At 36.2% G+C, this 21935-nt stretch overlaps 1 long non-coding RNA gene across 1 annotated transcript in view; it reads left to right on the plus strand.

The window, feature by feature from the left end:
- Positions 1-1887: 1887 nt before the first annotated feature.
- LOC139745441 (uncharacterized) overlaps positions 1888-21935 on the plus strand; it is a 74088-nt gene continuing 54040 nt past the window's right edge. Inside the window, exon 1 of the long non-coding RNA XR_011711892.1 lies at positions 1888-2573. This is a non-coding gene — a long non-coding RNA (uncharacterized lncRNA). The remainder of the gene's footprint in view (positions 2574-21935) is intronic.

The raw sequence follows: 21935 nt of genomic DNA on the forward strand, positions 1-21935 counted from the left end.
CTACAAAAGCTATCAGCAACTATACAGCTCAAAACTAAATAGCAAAATCGGATGATATTTTTTATTATGGTTTCATGGACTTCATGTCATGAAATAGATGTTTATTAGTATAGCTGATCAATGTCACAAAATAGTGAGAGAATCTTCTAGAAAGAGACATAATACCATCTGTTTGACATCAAAAGTGCTATCTGTTGCCCATCTCTCTCCCCCCCCCCATATCTGGTTCCCCCCCCCCCCCACACACACACACACCTACTCAGGGGCTGGTAAAATACATTCAACAGCTCTCAATAGAAGCCAATTTCCCCAGCATAAATGATTCAGGCATTGCATATTCTAGCGTGCTCATCTGTCTCAGGTTATACAACATACACTTCACAGCCCCTGTGTTCTTCTGGGTTTTTTTTCCTATCCCCTCTCTCTCTCCTCCTCCTCCCTTCTCCCTCTAACATCCCTATTCACCCACCTAGAACGGGCCCAGGAGAACCAATATATCAGGCCAGCAAGCCACAATTGCATGTGATATTTGTACATGTGGAGCCACAGTTGGGAAGATCCATTCAAATTGGGGGGGGGGGCTGAGATGGAGGAGGAGGAGGATGAGTAGCAAAGAAAAAAAAAATCCCTCACATACACTGTAGTCTACTCTGCACATGCTTTGCTACAGTCTTTTTGAAGCTAGGTATTTTGCTAATGGGAATGAGTCAAGCGGGCACGGCGAGCGCAGAAAGACGCCAGACCCCGGGGGAGCCGCGACCATCGCTCCAGCATTCCAAACAGCAGAATGCGTCGGCCGTGACACTAAATGGGCAATGACATGATGACGTGATCCCCGGCAGAGCTGGAAAATTACATTAACATATATGTTCTAACAAATGCCCATCTTTATTAGGTATAGGGCTCTGTGATGGGGCATACATTGCTGCCACAATTAGCCCAGACAAATGCTACATTGATTTTGAATGTGTGATTGTTTGTTGTATTTTTTCTGGACAAACAATAAAACTGAATGTGGATTCCAGCATCAGCAGGAAAAAAATGCAACAAATTAATTCCTGAAGCCTTCTTCCATGTATGCTTGTGTTCAGGAACTTTCACCCACAAAAGAATGAACAAAGACTCCATAGAATAAGTCACATTTTCTTCAAATTGCATACATTTGAAAATTTTAATCATCAGTGTTTCGTTGATTGGCTGAAAAACAAGGGGCATGCAATGACTAAAGCTTATTCTATTACTTCTTGTCCTGATTAGTTGAACAAATCAACTTGTGATGTTTGTGAGTTGAATGCATGTTATATTATTTGAGGGGTTTTTTTATTATCAAAGTTTGTTTCATTTCTGTGCACAAAGGGATTTCTTATGCCACCACTGTAAAATCAGTAATGATCAAACATACACCAGAAAACTTGATTTGTTTTTTTAGTTTTTTAGTATACTTTTTCTTGTTTGTATAGCTACAATGATGTCACTCTCCAAACCTTTCTTCAGATATCAATGAAACTATTGATGTACGTTACATTCAGTGTCTCTTCCTGTCCAAAGTGGAAAGAAGAATAATATGGAATATATTTACTGATATAGATATGCTGCTTAAGAGTCGTCATATGGAAACTATTTTACTTTTTTAGATAAGAAAATTGCAGATGATATCACCACCTTTCGCAAAGACTCCTTCCTTCACTGTACAGAAGATAAAAAAGTGATGTAAAGAAACAAGATTAGGCAAAACTTGCAAGCCTTTGTGAATTTTTAATTGCCCGTTCTGTCTGCTGCCACTGAAGGAGTTTCAACAATCAATTCACCTGTGTAGGATATCTGACATTGTAATCTACTTCTGGATGCCTCTAAGCCTGAAAACTGCTTAACTCAAGGAGCCTTGGAAATTTACATGAATAGAAAAAAAAAAAGAATTGTGCAATCCCTTGAGGTTAGGGTTAGCCTACATGCTTCTACTGCCAGAGACTGGGTTTTCCTGGAAAGCTACTTCACACCATCAGCCACCCTGCAACGTCTGTGTTTCCCGGAATCTTTTCTCGAACAGAGCATCACCTAAGCAGCTACGTGGCATGAATGCTGCTTCTCGTTCTCTGCCATAGTTCATTTCATTCACACCTTGAGACACCTTACGGCTTTCAGAGTGACAAAAAAAAAATTGAACATATTCAACCACTCCTCCCCCTTTCCTGTAAGGGCGAAAGAGTAAACAATTGAGGAAGATGACATCATCTTCTCTGCAGGGGGGCTTGTTGCCAGGTTACCACCAAAGGGGAAATCCCCCAGGACCTGACATAGCAATTCTGTGTTTGAGCAAGAACTTGCTGATGCACTGCAACCAAGAGGAAGAAAATCTACTTTGCAAGGATTTTCCTCAACTTCTTCAGCACTTGTTCCTTGCCTGTTGACAGTGATACCCTGCCGGTCCCTCTACCCAGGATTCTTAAGACTTTACCTGAAATCATTTGGAATATCCCAGCTGCGCTCATGCCTAAATGCAAATCTCATGCCTCAGCAGGACTCTTCCAACTTCACCAAAAGGGGACCGTTGGACGAGTGTAACAGAGAATGAGGTAAAAAAATATTTGATTTTTTTAACCCACTTTGATTTTTGTAATCATTTCATCTTTTATTTCTATGATAATATATAAATATCATACAATATGTTTAGTAATAATAAGTAATGAAAATGATAATTTTAGCAATAGATTCCTTTCCAACTTCTGCACCTCCTGTTTGCTTTATTTCTAAAACTTGTTTCACCATAATGAATAATGCATGAAGCTAAGAAGGGGAAAATGCATGCCAAGACAGATAACTGCCATTTTCGGAGGGTTTTTTTTTTTTGGTATGTGTGTGTGTGTGTGTGTGTATGTGTGTGTGTGTGTGTGTGTGTGTGTGTGTTTACTTATGTCATCATCAAATAGAGAAAAAAAAAATCTTTTCAATGATACTGCACTGGTTCCACAACAATTCTTGTTGAAGATATTGAAGTTACCACATATTATTGTCCTTGTTTTGCAGCAGCTTCAATCTCAATTAACCCAAGTCAAGAGAAATGGATATATTAGTTTTTGCATGGAAATTCTTTAGACGCAGCAATATGATGAATTAGACTCATATGTTGTTTGAGTCAAACAAATCCAAATATGCAACAATTTGCAGATACTGTTTTCATATCTTACCCTGATAATACATCTGTGTGCTCATAGCTGACTACTGTAAAAGCTGTTGATTTTGTGAATTTTGCAAATTATTGTTGGGCCACAAATTCAACAACATGCAAAAATATTATGAATGGACATGGATTAGTGCACTTATGATAGTCTCAGCGTCAGGTCGCAAAAACAGCATCTCGCAAAATGCCTGTGAAATCCCCATTTGCACACTATCTGAATGTGAAAATAGTGGCTTTTACAGTAAAGCGTGAATCAATGTAATGAGTAAACACCCTCCCTACACCCTGCCCTGCTTGTAGAGCTATGTGTTGTACTATTGTATGTGTGTACTCACAACACACAGCTCCTTTTAGATATTGATATTCTAACAAATGGGTGAGTTTAACATATTTCTTGTCATGCTGTTTGAATTCCTTGTCCTCACATTTTTTGGAAGCATCACATTGGCAATTTCTGTTGGTTTACTCTGTATATGCAGTAAATGTTATGTGTGTGTGTGTGAATGTTCTTGTGCTTGTGGACCTGTTCTGTTGAAATCTTTTCAGAAGCATTTTACTGCATATCAGATGCTGAAACTCCTGTAATATATGACTTTTAGGGTACACTATTTTTAACCCATTGAGGATCCCCTCAGTCCCGAGTATACTCGGGCAGGTGTCTATGGATAATGCCTGTTGTAGCAACATCAGTCTGTCCTCAATGGGTCAAATTTCTTTGCTGAAATTACTTCACCTGACCTGATATTGCTGAAAAATTGGTACATGAAAACACTTCCCTTTCTGTTTTCAAAGTTTCAGGATTAGAATGTGATGATAATGATTATAATCATAGCAATAACATTAAGATGACCAGTATGAGTGCAATATATAATGTTGCGACCATTGCAGCATTGTATGGAAGTGAAATCATGTTCTTCATGTGGATGTTGTGTTTGTGTGTGTGTGTGTGTGTGTGTGTGTGCGCATCTTCTTCTGATTTGTCTCAACTGTCTTTACACTTACGTCCATCACTACTGGTTTGCTTGTGAAATTTGGCTTTGCATTTTAATTTAATATGAATGACTACATTTTCAAGTGTCACACTTCACCTCCATGTAGATATTAGGATCTACATATGAAGCTTTTCTTTGCTCATTCAGCAATAGCAATACATAGAATATCAAGGAGAGAGAGAGAGAGAGTACATAATTGAGTGATTACAACTATACCACAATCTTTGATGTCTTTACATCAATTATTACAAAATGCTGATTAATACTGTATAATGTTTACTAGCTTCCAGTGGGTTCCAATTTTCATTAGATATTGTTGAGGGGCCATGGAATATTTTTATTATGTGTGTGTGTTTGTGTGTGTGTGTGTGTGTGTGGTAGAGGTGTCAGTTGTCCATGGTTTCCCCATCCCCACTTCAACAATAATTATTTCTGGCTAGAACACTGATGGGTTTTGTGATGATTTTTTTTTAATAATCCTGATTTGTTTTTTCTTTTTAAGGAGCCATGAGTGTGTGTATGGTGTCCCTATTCTGCTTGCAGCCCCTGCGACTGTACATACAGTGAATGTACAAACACACACACACACACAAACACACATATATTCCCATTCATAAATGTGTGCAGTGAGAGATAGGAGTGGAACCTATTAAAGGAAGGCAGGTCTGCTGCAGAATTCACATTGATAATAGGATGTTTTGAAATCCGCAGGAAGGGAGTTACATACATACACAGACAGACAGACTTACACATGCTTGTGTTTATAATCTAAACTCCCTTACAACTGTATCGCATTACAAAAATTACAAATCAAGCATAATGGAAGATGTAGCCGACCTTTCCTATAAACCTTGGAAAGGGAGCCTTGTCAGTTTTGGATCATCACACATTTAATTACAATGAAATGTTGCCATCTGCACCCTGAAATACCCAAGAAACTCTATATTTAAAAAATCCTTTAACTCTGGCCGTTGAGGACGAGTCCCGAGTATACTCAGGCAGGTGTCTATGGGAAATATGTGTTGTAGCAAAATAAGTCCATCCTCACCGGGTTAAGGACTGGTTGGATGCTGTTTTTAAGTCACTATTGATGTCACTTATATAAAATTATAGCCAAGTGAATCAACTTCCTAAGAATTCTTAGACATTACAGCTATTTGGCAATTCAGGCTATCTGAGCGGGATGACTTCAGTTAAAAGTGAAGTGATATTCATACATTGATGTTACTTCAGTTCCAGCTAGATGTATCTGATAGGAGTTTATCATTGTGCGATTAGCATTGTCATTTTTTTCCTGCAAAAATGTCAAAAGCACCCTGAGAATCACTATGATTTCTCCTCTAACGTGCATTAGAATGCATAAAAACAATGATTTTTTTCCAGTTTAAAGCCCAACAGTTAACATACACTGTACAAAGTCCTCAATCATTTGAGGTAGCAAGATTTGTTTTAGTTGAATGTTAAAAAGAACTGACAAAGCATTTGCATTTACATAATTACCTCATAGTTTAAAAGAAAAGAAAGTTCTCTACCTCTTCAAGACCAATTACTATCAGATGAAGATATGAAACACTCAATTTTTACTACCTCTGTTAATCATAAAACGGTTGATTTTTTTATTGTAACACAGACAGCTTTCCTAAATGAGTTGTTAGTGGAAATCAACATTGCTTAATGATGTCATGTTATGTAAAACATTCATTTAAAAAATATTTTTGATATTTATCTATTTCTGCAATTTCTTGACATATCTTATGTACTGTTTGAATGAATAGTAAAGTGCAGCTCTAAGAAAATTGCACAAAATCCCTCCCAGAAACCATCTTCAACTGTTACACATTTTAATTCAGTCTAAGAACCATTCTGTAAATCTTATATGTAGGAATTTGAATTATTGTTAACCCGTTGAGGACGGACTGATTTTGCTACAACACGCGTTTCCCATAGACACCTGCCCGAGTATACTCGGGACTCGTCCTCAACGGGTTAAGGCTTTGTTTTCTTTTGTGACTATATAGTTTGATTTAAAAATCCAAGTTCAAAAGTAAAGAGTGAGCTATATCATGAAGATTGATATGTTCACAACTGAAATGTGATACCTTTTATCTCTATTTTCCTTACAAGGATGATTTTTAAAGGGTTACCTGTAGTAGAAACATTCAGAATAAATAATTGTCAATTTGTCATGGCAATTTCGAATGATGCCCAAATGTAAATTTACCCTTTAACCCTTCAAACTGTAGGGTAATTTTGCTTCAGAGGAACTTTCAAATTCTAGTTTAGATTGGTAAAATGTAGATCAAATATGCATAAATTTGAAATTTTTTAATATCTGCCAATTTTTGGGTAAAGGTATTTTTTTTTATTTTTACAACTGTCATTTTAATGCCAACTTGAGAGTTTATGATAAAAAGGCACTACATATTTCAATTCAAATAAGCAATACCATATTACCAAGATATGGCTAAGATTATAGAGAAGTCTTTAATCTGCCTTTTGATATACTTCAAAGAACCCTAAAAATGATGATAGAATGATAAAGTATCAAATAACAAAAATGTACTGTCTCATATAGGGTAGGATAATTGCAGCAACTGAACCCGCACATGACAAGAGACCTACACTTGAAACCTGTCCACACTGGACCCTTCATAATTTTCATAAAAAGCGATTGATATTTAGAAGTGCAATTGTGTTCCACATTTTTTTGGGAGTCAAAAGGGGCCTGAGCTTTCGATCCTAGCAGAATCTTTGTCAGAAGCAAAATGGTCATTTTGTCTCTGATGAAGATTCTGCTAGGATCGAAAGCTCAGGCCCCTTTTGACTCCATTTTACTCCATTGGCAGGCCTTCATTGGATAAGCAGTTTTCAGCAGCTTTTTTTGCCACATTTTTTTTTTCATCTAGAACATTCCATCACAAAACTGCAGCCTATTTATTCCCCCCCCCAAAAAAAAAAAAAATATATATATAATGTGTACATGTAACATAGACTGTTCACCCCCCCCCCCCAAAAAAAAGAAATCAGAAAAGTCAATTTATGTGTAACTGTCATAGTTTGTGAAATGGAGAGCATAAAGATAATTGAATTGAAACTACAGGCAGTTCATGTGGTCAGTGAACTTTCTTATGACTAAAGTATGCTGAGCAATGGGTTTTGCCTTGTGAGACCAACTTCAGTGGCTCCTTTAGTCTTTCTTCTCTTTAAGTTGATGGTTGATTGGCTTCCTACTCTGATAAAATGTCCCGGCATTCTATCAGATGCGTCTATTTCAGTTGGGAATGTTAAATTCTAAAAGTCTCGATCAAAGGAGGGTCAGTACACTTTTGTTGTGGCCCCATGGCAATACATTTTATGTAACTTTGTAGCTTAATTGAATATTTTGGAAAATTGAAAAATGTTACCTTAAAGAAAAGAGCATATTACAAACAATGAAATAAAAAGACAAAAGGTAAATCATGCCATGGCAACCATTTAAATTGCACTTATCTACTTTGCTGCTTTTTGACTGAAAAAATGTCTCTGTCTTGATTTGATAGCTCTGCAACTTTCACTTGCAAAAATACTCCCGGGCTTAGTTGCTCTTTTGCTGTTTGCATATGACGGCTGTGCATCCTGACACCGCTGTTGAAATAAATTCTAGTATTTCACCCCAGACTCGTCACCCTCTGGCACAAGTCTAGCCATATTTGGATAAATGAGATTAACATAATATACTTTTTTTATTACTTAAAAAAGTTGAAATGGCATATTGTATGTAGGAATAGTCTTTAAAAATGTGCCTTTTTCACAGTTTTGTTAACATGACTTCAATGCGTGCATACAATGTAATATGATTTTGAAAATTTTGGTACAGTTTGCAAATTAGTATCCATAATTCAACCTTAATTGAAGCCCTCCAGTCTTGTCTTTCCTGTTTAATCCCCTGACAGAGTATTTCCCTTCTTTAAGTTATTTGCAGCATATTACTAATTTTTATTATGTTTATGTTGTTTTAGCATTTTCTTGACTGCATTCTGATTTCATTACATATCTATTGTATTTTAGTACCATCACATTTACTGTAGAATAGTAACTGTATGTACATGTATTATACCCCTTTTTAAAGCGCTTAGAAGCTTTCATATTGAGATTGCCATGATTAGAATGTAATTTATGATTTTTATAATTTTCATAGAAAGACACAACAATCTTTATGCTTTCATTCAATTCTCAATATAAGAATTGAATATCTTTTGAGCAGGCAACAAATGATTCAGGAAGCAAGACTAGCATACAGGTTATTTATTCTATTTCTCACCCATTAGGATGCATAACAAATGAGAGGTGTAAATTTTCATGCATCATAAAAGCTGTAAAATCCTTCAGCTGTAATAGGCAATTAAATAGGAAATTGACTACAATAAAATCAGCTTTAATGAGGTTATATCAGTATGGACATTATTGAACCAGCATTATCTGCTATCTAGGCCTTACCTGATTAATTTAATGACTCATTATTCAACTTGAAAAGAGATTAACTATCAGATCAAATGCTATAAAGACCAGTATAAATTTCTCTTATCTCCCTTTATGACGTGCTTGCCATTGAAACAGATTTGATTATAAAATGAACTTTATAAACATGTACACTGTGTGCATTTGACTACAGCTGTAAATATTGGTGACATATGTTTGCTGTGCTGTTTATTTGAGGTTTTAACATGTATCAATGTCTCTTTTTAGTGAAATGTCACCACTCCAAACACCCTCAGATACAGCTGTACATTGTAACCGCTGATAATGATATTCAAATAATATTCTAAAGTTGTGACACTTTGACCCTTTACCATTATACACGTAGATTAAAAAGATGATAATTTCATTGAATACTAGTGTCAGTGTTTGACCAGATGTACTTTTCAGTCAACAAAGCCCTTTTTTTTCTGAAATTCAAAACTTACTGCAGAAATGTAATTTAACATCATCTAATCAGAAATGTAATTTAACATCATCTAATCACAAATAATGTTTTGAAAATGTGATATTGTGTCTTTTTGACATCAGTTTAAAAAATGATAATGATTTAGTGATATTAGTATTTCAGTTTATGACAAAATGCTTTACTTTTCAGTCAACAGGTTTTTTTTCTGAAATAGAAATCTTACTGTTGAAATGTACTGGCATATCATATCTGCCTGCTTTGATATGGGAGAAGATGAGTAGGCTGCACAAATCGGCCGTGATTGGGCAAAACAGCGTATCTGCATTTTGATACTTTCAAGATATTCGCGATTTTAGATTTTGAAGCCACAAAGTACTAGAATTGTTCCCATTTCCCTCCAGTCGTATAATTTTCCAAGATACTTTTTTTAAAATATGGCTTACATCAGTCTTCTAGTATCAAGTTCAAATTTAAGTAAAAACGAGATTTTTTGTTCAAAATATCAAAGACTTTTTGTAGATACGTTGTTTTGCCAGATCACCCAAACATTGGATCACGTGCGTGGTTAGGCAAAACAACGCAAGTTGTTCTGCGCACCACGGCAGTAGCATGGCAGAACAACGTATCTTACCTCGCACTGAGCAGTAGCAAGGCAGAACAACGTATGCAGCGTGCAGCCTCTCTGCACATCATTCTGCGCAGGGAATGTAATTTGGCAAAACAACGTATCTGCGTTTTGGTACTCGGCAGTAGCAAGGCGAACAACGTATGTGCAGCGTGCAGCCTCTCTGCGCATCATTCTGCGCAGGGAATGTGATTTGGCATAACAACGTATCTGCGTTTGATACAGTAGCTGCGCTGCGGCTAAGACCGGGCGGGCAGGCAGCTGCATGCTGCAGTTAGGTTGTTCTGCCATGTCACACAAAGAAGATGCGTTATTCTGCCAGAAAAACCGGAAGCTCAAATGAGATTCTGTGACAGAAACTGTTTTGGCAGAACAATGTAAGTAAGTTACGTTGTTTTGCCAAATTATTTGGACTTGTTTTGGAAAATCGCTGAAATTTAAATGCATTTTTCTAAAAATTGATATCACTTTGAGAGCTGAAATTTTGACAGATGTTCAGAAATGGTTTAATTTATCAAAAAAGCCAAAAACCTGAAAAACCACAAATTTTCAGATACGTTGTTTTGCCAAATCACGGCCGAAATGTCACCTGAAGAGATTTTGAGTTTTAATATAAATAGCAAAGTCATGTCATGTTTGACCCATGCATAAAGAGAAACCAACAAAGAGATATCAGATGAAAGACAATTACTGTAAAACGAAGAATGTTTGCGTGCATTTTAATTTCGCGAATTACGAGAGCGCGAAGATTCGTGAAATTAAAATGCACGCAAAAGTTCTTGTCTACACTATAAGCATTGAATGCCAGTGGCAGTTTGCGAAAATTTCATGTCGCAAAAAAGGTCATCAGCTGCAATTCGCGAAAAATTCATGCCGCAAATATATCGTGTTTTACAGTAAGGGAAGTCACATTCCAAAAGAGATCCTAACCTTGTTATCACATGCATACATATACTCATCAAACCTGAATATCCTTCTAGAACCATTTAGATTAGATAAATGGAAATTCAACTGCAGAAATATTATTTAAAAAAATGATTTGGAGAGTATCATATTCTGTAAGTACAATAACTCACTGTTAATTGTTTATGGAACAAATATGAGTTTTATGATTTAATGGTTACATGTATGATCATGTAGAGATTATAAATTTAGTGTTTTCATACAAATTCATGCAATGTGGTTGAGAAGCCTGCATATCCAACAGTTAAAATGATGACTCGCATATATGGCCCAAAACCACTATTTCGGCACAATTGGACAATCACAAAACGGGAAAATTAAAGTTGTTAGAATAGGTTTCATTTTTATACCAATCCACGAGACAAATATTCAAGTTTGTAGTTGAAAAATATGAACACATAGTTTTGCTTTATTTTGAAGGTGTGATAATTTCTTCCATGGGGTGTAAATTTCATCATGTAACATACGTTACCATGTCATTCTATTTCAAATGCATTAAGATTGGTGACTACATTCTATGATTGAGATAATTATGCGTCAGATGTGAAGTATACCATCGGCTGCCATGTTTGTAAATGCTGCCTGCAGATGGGAAGGATGGCAAATGACCTGTATGCTATACTGAACACAGCATGTCCTATTGTGTTAAACCTTAGACAGGTAATGTTAATTTGTTTTCTCGATAATTTGACATCAGACTTTCTTCAGAAAATATTTTTCACCATTTATCAGTCCCAAATTGCCAGGTAATTCTTGAGTATCATCGATGAAACATGTGAAACTATATGCGCAAAAGTATAGTCGTTAGATTCCACGTAACGTATGTTTCACGTTAATGTAACGTAAGTTACAAAGACAATACTACTACATGTGCAGCAAATTTTGGAACATTTTCTTTTTGGTTTTTGTATATATTCTTACACTAATTTCTCTTCAACTCTAAGTGAACGAATATTATAACACGATGTCGCAATATTATGGCGATACAATTCTCAAAAATAACAATTAAAATAGTTGTAAAACTGCAAGACTTTATAACATGTCCTCGTATAAACTCTTCAGTAGAACAGTAATCCGTAACTGTTGATATTTTGAAGACAATTGGCTTCATACTTATGAATTTATGGCATTGAAATGATAAGAGTTGGGAACATGCTGTTTCGTGCCTTAACGGATGAAAATATTGTCATGATGTACGTGTAATATAAAACGAGTGGTGGGTAACGTAGGTTTCACTTTAATTTTATCATAATGAAAGTTTTCGTATGCTTGATGTCTTGTGACTTGTTATCTTCATATTGATGTCTTGTAACTTGTTATCTTCATGCTGTTGAAAGATATGTTTCGAATCCATAACTTTGCAGACTCATCAGCTGTCGCAACAGTTACTCTATGCAGGAACAGTTTGAAAATAGCAATTGCAATAAAATAGTATTCACAAAATTTTTAACACTTGTATGAAACAAGAAACGGCAGAAACGAGATGATTACTCTGTTAAAGTGCTTCATAATGAACAATAACGCCGTATTGCTTGTATTTAAAATGTCTGAACTCGGTAAAGGAGAGATAGGGAAAGAAGGAACCGAGAAATGTTCTTTGTTAACTAAATAAATGACCACTTTACTAAGTTGACTTTGGCAAAATGAGGTCCATGAAATAACGTCAAATTACACAATTTCATTAGCACAATACTGGGTAGGATGAATGAAATTGTCATTAGTAAAATGATGTACTCGATTTTCCTTGTTATGTATGCATAAAACAGTATAATCCACAAGGATAACAAGAATAACAAGTCTTGCATTAATAATTCTTGCCGTATCTTGAAATTGTCTCCAGGAAAAATGTTTTGAATCTTTAAAAAGAAAAGTGAAAGGACAAGTTTCTATGCATGCACAACAAAGGTACTGATAATGATTATAGGCATGCAGGCCCGTAAGTAGGATTTTTATGGGGTGGGGGATGGGGTCAGGAGTTAGAAAAAGTCGACCACTTCCAGTATTAATCTCCTGACGGGCAGAAAAATAAAAAGCTCCCGTGCCTTTTTTTTTTTTTTTTTGGTTTCATTTCTTTTGCCGGGTTTCATCGACTGAGAAGCAAGAAAAAAAAAGAAAGAAAAGAAAATTGAAGAAATGTAAAAAAAAAAGGCTTCAGCTCAATTCGATGCTGCCAGTACAAGCCCAATTTCATGTTTGTTTGTTTGTTTTTTTATTTCAAACGGGGGAGGGTGAGTCCGTGATTCATTTTTTTCTTTTTATTTCCTTTTGTTTATATTTTGACTGCTGGCAAAGGGGCGGGGGAGCCTGAACCCCCTCCCCTATAATTACCCTGATGTGGTAGGGTAAAAAAAAAGATGTGTAACTTTGTTTCTTTTCTTTGTTAACTATGAGACGGGCATAAGTTTTTTTTTCTTGAATCTTTGCTTAGAGATATGCTTTTTTGCCATTCTGATTACAGCTAACACGTTCCCTATATATGGGGTTTTAATCCTAGCACTGCTCTTCCCCATTGCAACTGTATAACTTCAACGAGAAGGAAGAACAAAAAATGTTAATGTCTTAAACATATAGCTTACTGAAACATATATTACTATAATTACTATTATCATTATCATTATTATTATCATGTAGGCCTGATCTATGATGGTAACAGTAATACAATGTAGTTGAAATTACATTTCTCTAATGCACTGTATTTTTGTTGCCTTTTCTTCATTCAAAATGTGTGTTTCTTCACTTTGAGATCATCAACGACATTACGACAGAAATTTGAGTTTATTTTCTCCATTAAAAATAGTCAGGGAGTAAGTCACCATATTGGTTTATGATAACCAAAGATAAATATAATAGAAAAGACGTATTTCCCTACAGAATTCCTTCAACAATAGTTCTAGAACAATTAAATGTTATTTTTATCCACGCACATTCTCTAAAATATCCTTTTTCAATGACATGAATTGATGAAACTTACGTTACCAAAACTAGAAACTTACGTTACTACATTAATGCAGGGACCTGGTCCACTAGATTTGAATTAGAGATCTTTGTAATCTCTAATCTTATTAGCTATGCATTGAATTTTCTTAAAACAATGTTAAATTCATTGCTTATACCTGAAATATGACATCATTAAAGCCAAGTTGAACATCAACGCCCACCAAACGATTTTTTTTTAAAGATACTATGATTATGTCCCCTTTTACTGCATCCTCCAAACAAACAAGAACATACAACTGTAAATGAATTTGATATGTTTTGACGTAGAAATTCATCAACATCATAACTGCAGCAATTAAATTGTCTCAGATTAAATGAGGTTTTCCGTAGATTGTCTGTTATTAACATGACAACATCTTGAAACTTACGTTACCAAAATTTGAAACATACGTTACTTAATAGATTGAGTGATTTATTTCAAAAGAATAAGCCTGTACAGCAAAGTAATTACTGGATTTTTACGGTGAAACCTACTGACTTAATAAACCACAATAAACAGAAGTAAAGCATGATTCTATGAAAAACAACAACACATTTCCAACAATCAAACACTTACTCAGTTTTTCAACACATCATGTAAAGGTATTTTGCGCCCTGCCAATGCTCAAGATGCCAGTAAAAGAGGTTGCTGAGCTATCCCATGGCCTGAAATCGACGGCACAGATTCGAGAAATATACATTTAGGTGGTAATTAATGGTGTAATTAAGCTTTCTGTCATTTGGTGGTAACGTAAGTTACATCACGTATGTTACACTTGTGGATTAAATCGTATAAGTTAGCAACATAATGATGAATCTTTTGCCACCCATGGGTATGAGGACAATCTACTCCATAAGTCTCAACTTTAGAACAATCATTCAGAGCCATGCACCTTCGTACTTTTTACAAAGATGGTAACGTACAATGTATGTTACTTCTCTTAAATCTACCTTTTTAAAATCTATATTTGCGAGATTAGCAGTCGCATGTCTTTTGAAGCTGAGTGATGAAATATTTTTTAACATAAACTTAGACCCCTTTTGGTCAGAAAAACAATACAATTGTGTAGCATTCACTGTAATAGCGTTACCAAGTTTGCAGTACAAAGATGGTAACGTATGTTTCAGCAGATCTGGCGACACATTTCCATCAGGTAGTTTGTTGTTAAAGAATGATAAGCTTATAAAGTTGTGATAGGTTTTCATAGAACGTTCGGCTACTTTTCTGAAACTGTGAGTAAGCTTCTTCTTTATGCTCATATTTTCCCACAAAGTTGAGAAAACATAAAAAATCATCGTTGGCGACATGCACTTTTGAGCCTGTTGGCCGAACTGAACCCTCCACCGATGGCTTAGTGGTACAATCTCGCCTTCGAAATGATTTCAGTTTTTGTCTATATGTCCCTTGGCATCACATAAAATCACCGGAGCATTTTGAAAGAGCTTTTTATCTCTCCTAGGTGAGAAGGAACATAAGCGACACGATTTTTGACCAATTGCGCCGAAATAGTGGTTTTGGGCCATATGCCTAAAACAGGAGTTCTGCACACATGTGTTACTTTCACTCCATGCTTTTTTGTTGAAATGTGAACTCATTTTAAAGTATAAATTTAGGATGATTTATTGTCATGTTGAGTGAAAAGGCATTACATGGCTTTTTATCATTAATCTGCCATTTAAAAAAGAAGAACAATTTTTGTCAGGTCTGCCAGACGTCAGAATATGACTACGAAATACATTGTATCTTGCCTTGAATAGTTTTCTTTTCCGACAGTGAAACATTTAAATCACTGTGCATGGCTTGCTAACGTACAATGTTTGTTCAATTCATTCATGAATTGTAATTTGAGATCTTGACTGAGCTGTAGAAGTGGAATTACACCAGGGTTGGTCTCACTGACAGCTACACTGAAACAACAATGATAGAAATGAACATGACAGGAGGAGTTTGTCTTTTCCTTGTAAATTTGTTTGTCAACCGTACATTTTTAGTACAGGGAATAATATGTTTTTGTTTTCATTACTCAGCGACCTGCAATGTAGATAAAAGAGTAAGGGAGCACGTACTTATGTACGTTCGCTGTACACTGTATAGTAGCAGATGTGCATATGTTTCATTTCGTTCTCCTGCTCGTCTGGCTATGAAGGAAGTCTCATGTTTGAAGGATGGCAAGTAATGAGCCAATTAGACCTATACTGTCGCACAGCTTGCTTCAGCTGAGTCCAACTACCCCCCCCCCCCTCCTCTCCCCTCCCCCCTCCCAGCCAGCATTACCACCCTGACTGGTAGCCTTGCCCAAGTCATAAAGTTGACCACCCCCAAAATGTAATTACACGTCATGGGTTGCTGGACAGGTGGATCATACATCATTAGCCTTCACTGGTGCACGCATGATGTCACCCAGACTCATAGAAGTCCCTGTGCAGATACATTGTATCTGCGATAACATGAACACCATCAAAGTTTTGAAGTCTTTATCAAATATAATAAATCCTGATGGAATCCCATTTTCTTTGCTCATTTTTCCACTAAATATAATAAATGTGACATGCAGACTTAGTGATCTCTTTGATCTAGGTTTATATAAATAATGCCATTAGAGGTTTTTTTTAGCTTCTATTTATTTGTTTATGTGATGCTTACATTGTATTTCAAAGAAATGAACTTTTTCATGCCGAAAGAAATCACATAGCATCACCCCTTAATAGGAGATATCATAGAGAGTATGAAATTTAGAGACTGCAATCCTACCATCATATATGATTTCTCTCTTTGTCTTTGGGAATTACTCTGTGCACATGATTTTTTTTCTGATTTGGGCAGACACATTTTTAATGCAACAATTGATCCTGTTGAGTCATTCTTAAAAAAACAAAGAGAGCAGAAAGTACACACGCAAATAATGGGTAATCTGTGATGGGTTATCTTTGGTAGATAGCGAAATACTGGTTGAGTTCCTTTAAGTCATTACAATCACATAACAAGGCATGACTACAAGATACAAACTTTGTGAGCAAAAATCTGCACTGTATACTTTCTACTCTGTTAAACCTTCTTTTTTCATGCTGCAGCAATCATGTAACATGTAAGCCTACTGTATTCTTCTGTGGTGGAAATTACTGTGTGTGCATGATTTCTTTTTCCCTTTTTTTTCGTGCAGATTTTGGCAGACATGTTTAAAATACAACAATTGTCCCTATTGAATTATTCTAAAAGAAGAGCAAATAGTATACTCACATAAATAATGGGTAGTCTGCGATGGGTTATCTTTGGTAGATAGTGAAATACTGGTTGAGTTCATTTAGTCAAGTGCATACAATCACATAACACGGCATGACTACGAAATACAAACAGAAAAAAATCTGCACTGTTATATTTTGCTGTTTAAATAATAATAATAAATGCAACATGTATGACCAAGCGTTGTGGCACCGGATGCTTACATGGAGTCACTTTGAAGGGGAAATCCAACAATTTAGCACGTTAATTCTCACGCCGTTTTCAGAGTATGTTGTCTAGTATATGAGGAGTCTATGTCAAGTCTTTTGAGGTAAAGGGTGCATATTTTATGTAAAATCTATAGGTAAGTTTTCACGCACGAACTTAAGTGTCCGGAAACACAACCCCCCATCATACATTGTTCTGTGGTGGAAATTACTATGAACATGATTCTTTCTTTTTTTCTTGCTGATTCGGGCAGACTCGTTTAAAATACAACAGTTCTCCCTATTAAATTATTTTAAAAGTACACACACACAAATAGTTGTTAGTCTGTGATGGGTTCTCTTTGATAGATAGCAAAGTAATGGTTGAGTTCCTTTAGTAATACAATCACATAAGGCATAACTACAAAATTTAAACAGATAAAAATCTACACTGTATACATGTAGGGCCTATATGTACATTCTGCTCTGTCTACCTTCTTTCCCATGCTGTAACAATCATGTAATTGGGCAGACACATGAGGTTTAAAAGGGAGTCACAGCTTGTTGTTATACCAGCACAAAAAGCAGGCCAATGTAGTTCTTGCTGCTCTGGTGACATTCATGTTGAAATGTACCTTTCACCTCAGATGACATGTTCTATATATATGGGTATCGGTTTGCTCTACAACCTCCTTTCATAGCGGGGGGGGGGGGGGGGGGGGGAGGGGGGCTTTTTTGCAATGTTTTTCATTTGGATGTGTTACTCAAAGTTAAGAAATATGATTACTTTTCTTGTGACTTTCAGAAAAATGAAGAAAATCTGCTCTATAGTGCAGTACATCATTTTTTTTTTACAGTACTCAAAATGATGCAATGAATATTACAATTACAAAAATCCAAAGTTATTACATGGTAGCTTAGAATCACACTTTGTATGTCTTGCAAATACTGTAACCTATTAAAGGCTCGTCTCAAGCTCACAACTTCCACAGGTGTCTATTGGAAATGTGTATTACAGCAAATTCAGCTAGTCCTCAATGGGTTAAGGTGACATAACAGTATTTGCTGTGCTATTTCCAGTGATGATGTTTGGCAGATGGTACATCTTGCCCATGTTATTTCAGAAAAGAAACAGTATAGCAGAATGTTTCCTTTTTACCGTAGTGAGAGCCCAGTCTTGGTCCAAATGTGACTGTGAAATGAACTATGAAAGAGATACAGCCTACTTCACATGCATTCGATGAGTGCTTTATAGATTATTCAATTCAATTCAATTCAATTTAATTCCTTTCAATTCAATTCAAATGATTTTATTTCCATCGTGTATAGAGTACTGTAAAAGTGGATATTTTTGCGCGACTAATTTTTTGCGCTTGGCCGGGTAACAAGAGTTTCGCATGTTTTTAATACTGCGAAATCAAGATGTCAACTACTGGGACATATGTCAAGCAAAAATATTCGCGGGTTTCTATTTTTGCGCTAGTTTCTCTATGCGCAAAAATGTCCACTTTTACAGTAATACAAAGCAATATAATATAACACTGACATGAATTGAATTGAATTGAATTATGATGAGATGAATATTTTATAGCATAAATGGAGAGTATTAGCTCTTGGAGGGGGGATCCTTTTATATTTGGATACAATCACATGCACAGCCAGTTCAATGCTGTAATTACTTTGCCTTTACATGACTCTAGTCCTGACAAAATAATCAGCATTTTAGAGAGCATAGAATTTACATTGTACATTTTGTATGTTGTACCCTGCTACAAGTATCAGTTTTGGTACCATGAGTGCTTGGTAAGAATCAACGATCAGTGTTCCAATACAATATACACGTAGGTTATTTTATGTTTATGTCCATTTGCAACATATATGCATGTTTTGTTTTTGACATGTCATGAAATGATTCTACAATGATAAATTAAAGACTATTGGTCCTTACGTCCCATTAATTCAGGCTACACTGTACATGTACCGGTACATGTACATGTATGTACCATAACACACATAGAACTGATGGTTTCTGTGAGTAATGCAAGTGTGGAATACATGAACATTTATACGGCAACATAATATCAGGGATGCCAAGTTCAAAAAAATTTTATGAGTGAGATTTTCATGACTCGGCATCTCGGGGCGCGAATGTGCGTGCGAGCGAGGGTGTGGGAGGGGCTTTCCCCCCTGTGGCCTCCCACGGTAGGGAGCCTTTTTAAATTCTAACTTGTTAGCTCTTAATGGTGCGATCAGGTGCATACTTAAGTGATTATTTTTTACTTATTTTGAAAGACAAAAAGGAAATATACCTTCAGTTGCAACTATCACTTTGATCTTTTGAGCTATGCTCATTATTACATGCCCAAGTTGCAGCCTTCGCCCGATGCGTGAGAAAAATGGGTGCCATGCGTGAGATCGTGAGATGGCCCCTAAATGCTTGAGTCTCACGCAGAATGCATGAGACTTGGTAGCTCTGTAATATGGTTTCCTGGTAGACCATGTGTCTGTCTGTCTGTCTGTGATTTGTAATGCTCAGTTCTGATTCCTTGATTCCTGCTCATTCTTCTACTCATACTCTTCCTTTTTTTTAATAAGTGTGTGTGTGTGTGTGTGTGTGTGTAAAAGATTGCACTTGTTATATTCTAGTACTCTCTAAAACATATTGAGTGAAAATGTTCACTCTTGAAGTAGTGAATAAGAGAAAAGCGTGAATTTTGGAGTGACCTCAGGGATCACTCCAAAATCTTCGAGTGATCCCTGAGGTCACTCTGAAATGAGTTCACTCAAAATTCACTCTTTTCTGTCATTCACTCCTTCAAGAGTGAACATTTTCACTTGATTTTGATTAGAGAGCATATCAGCATATACATTCATGTGTTACTCTCTGCAGATGTGTTATTCCCTTGTTTTGAAAACAGATTGAAGTAGGTAAGGTACATACTGTATAAAGATTATTCTCTCCCCTCACAATCTGCTATCTTAAAGCGTGGGACTTTTTTTATGCCTAGGCCTACTATACTGTAGCATGACTCCTCAAAGGAAGGACATCTTTAGCTGCAAACATGATCGTCTACATTCTCACAGTGCCACTAAAGGTCTATTAACTCACACCACACATCAAGGAGTCCATTTCACATCAGCCTGTGAAGAATGCCACCCAGTGGGGCGACACGCAGACGTGGACGATTTATTTTCTTTTTCAATTCTCACACCCCCTTTTCCCACTCTTGTATTCTGACTTTGGGTTTGTATCGATGGCAAGTCACTCTCTCCTCCAATGGCTTTTTCTGTACAGTAGGCATAAAACAAAATATAGATTTGGGTTTCTCCCGGGCGGAAAACTGCATATAAGTGATCCTGCAACACGCATAAACCAAAAAGTTGCCTTGAATGAATTAAGTAAAGGGCAGATTGTGAAAGAGCAGACTTTATGCTTTAAAATGATGTATAACTCAATATGAATAAATGATACAATACAATCTAAATAATGGAAAGACGGAAACATCCTAAAAAAGTGTTTGCTGAGAAAAGAGGTTTTGAAGTATACGGTCAATTCAAGTACCGGTATTTAATCTCACCAAGCTGTGCTCTGTGCAGTAAATAGGACAAAACATGATATAAAACTGAATAAATTATCAACAAGCTGCAATTTTTAACACTCCATACTAATGTCCTTCCCATGACCTATACAGACTTTCAGTGCAGTATCACAATTCTTTCAAAAGTTAGAGTTGAAAGTGAAGAGTGTGTAAAGGTTTTAAAAGAATGAAAAAAACCTAGTAACATTTTTGTGCCAAAAAGGTGTTCTAGAAAATCTGCAGGAAAAACCACAATTTTCCAGGTTGTTTTATGATTTCTAACTTCACAATTATCTAAAAGAAGGATTGCTCTTTCAGAATATACAAAAACTCAAAATTGTCTAGGTTAACCCATTTCACATATTTTGAGTCCTCATGTAAAATCAGAGCATGCAGCTTGGTTGGTTTTGTGATGCATGGTCACATACTATTGTATACACTGTCCAAAGTCTATAGCACAGGAAGGGTTATAAAATTTGACAGCCCTTCAAGAGATTACATGACTTAATACCATGGAGTCCATTTGTTGAAACAGTGCTCAACTATCTACCCATGCCATGAGGAAATGTTTGTTTCATCAATCAGTTGTTTAATCCTTATGCTTCATTTGCCAATTGGTATGCATGCTGAGCCCATTTCATAAAAAGTTGATATGATATCAACTCTGTCTTGCTGGAAAGGCAATTGTCATGGTAACGACAAGAATCCAGCTTCCTGATTGGCTGTTGCTGTGGGAAGTTGCCAACTATCCTACAAACAATTGTGTGTGTGTGTGTGTGTGTGTGTGTGTGTGTGTGTGCGTGTGTGTGAGTGTGTGTGTGAGAGAGAAATGGGGCCGCGGAGTGTTTTCTTTGCCAATTGTAACAGATGTATGAAAATTAAATGTCAATAAATAGAGATTACCTAATCCCCCTAATCCCTATGGTGCCGCCATGACCTTTCTTTTATAGGGAAGAGGCACATTGCTTTGCCAGATTAAGCGTGCTACCTTTACAAGTAGATGAAGTTTGTATACATCAACTTAAAGCGGAAACTTTGAAAGTGTGATAGGCTAAATGTCAGGACATAGGAAGGATTGAAGGGGACTGAAATGCAAATTTTCTTGTAAATTCTGTAAGTGTAGCAATACAGAAGAACACATCACTGAAGATTTGGGGAAAATCAAACAATCCATTCAAAAGTTAAGAATTTTTAGTGTTTTGATGTGGCCATCACTGTATTAGAAGACTTGGTACTGCAGTCTATGATGTCACGTATGAAGAAAGATATAAAA

The sequence above is a fragment of the Diadema antillarum genome, unplaced genomic scaffold (genome assembly GCF_040938485.1).
Source record: "Diadema antillarum isolate AM-2024a unplaced genomic scaffold, OU_Dant_1.0 seq00001265_RagTag, whole genome shotgun sequence".
Taxonomy (NCBI): domain Eukaryota; kingdom Metazoa; phylum Echinodermata; class Echinoidea; order Diadematoida; family Diadematidae; genus Diadema; species Diadema antillarum.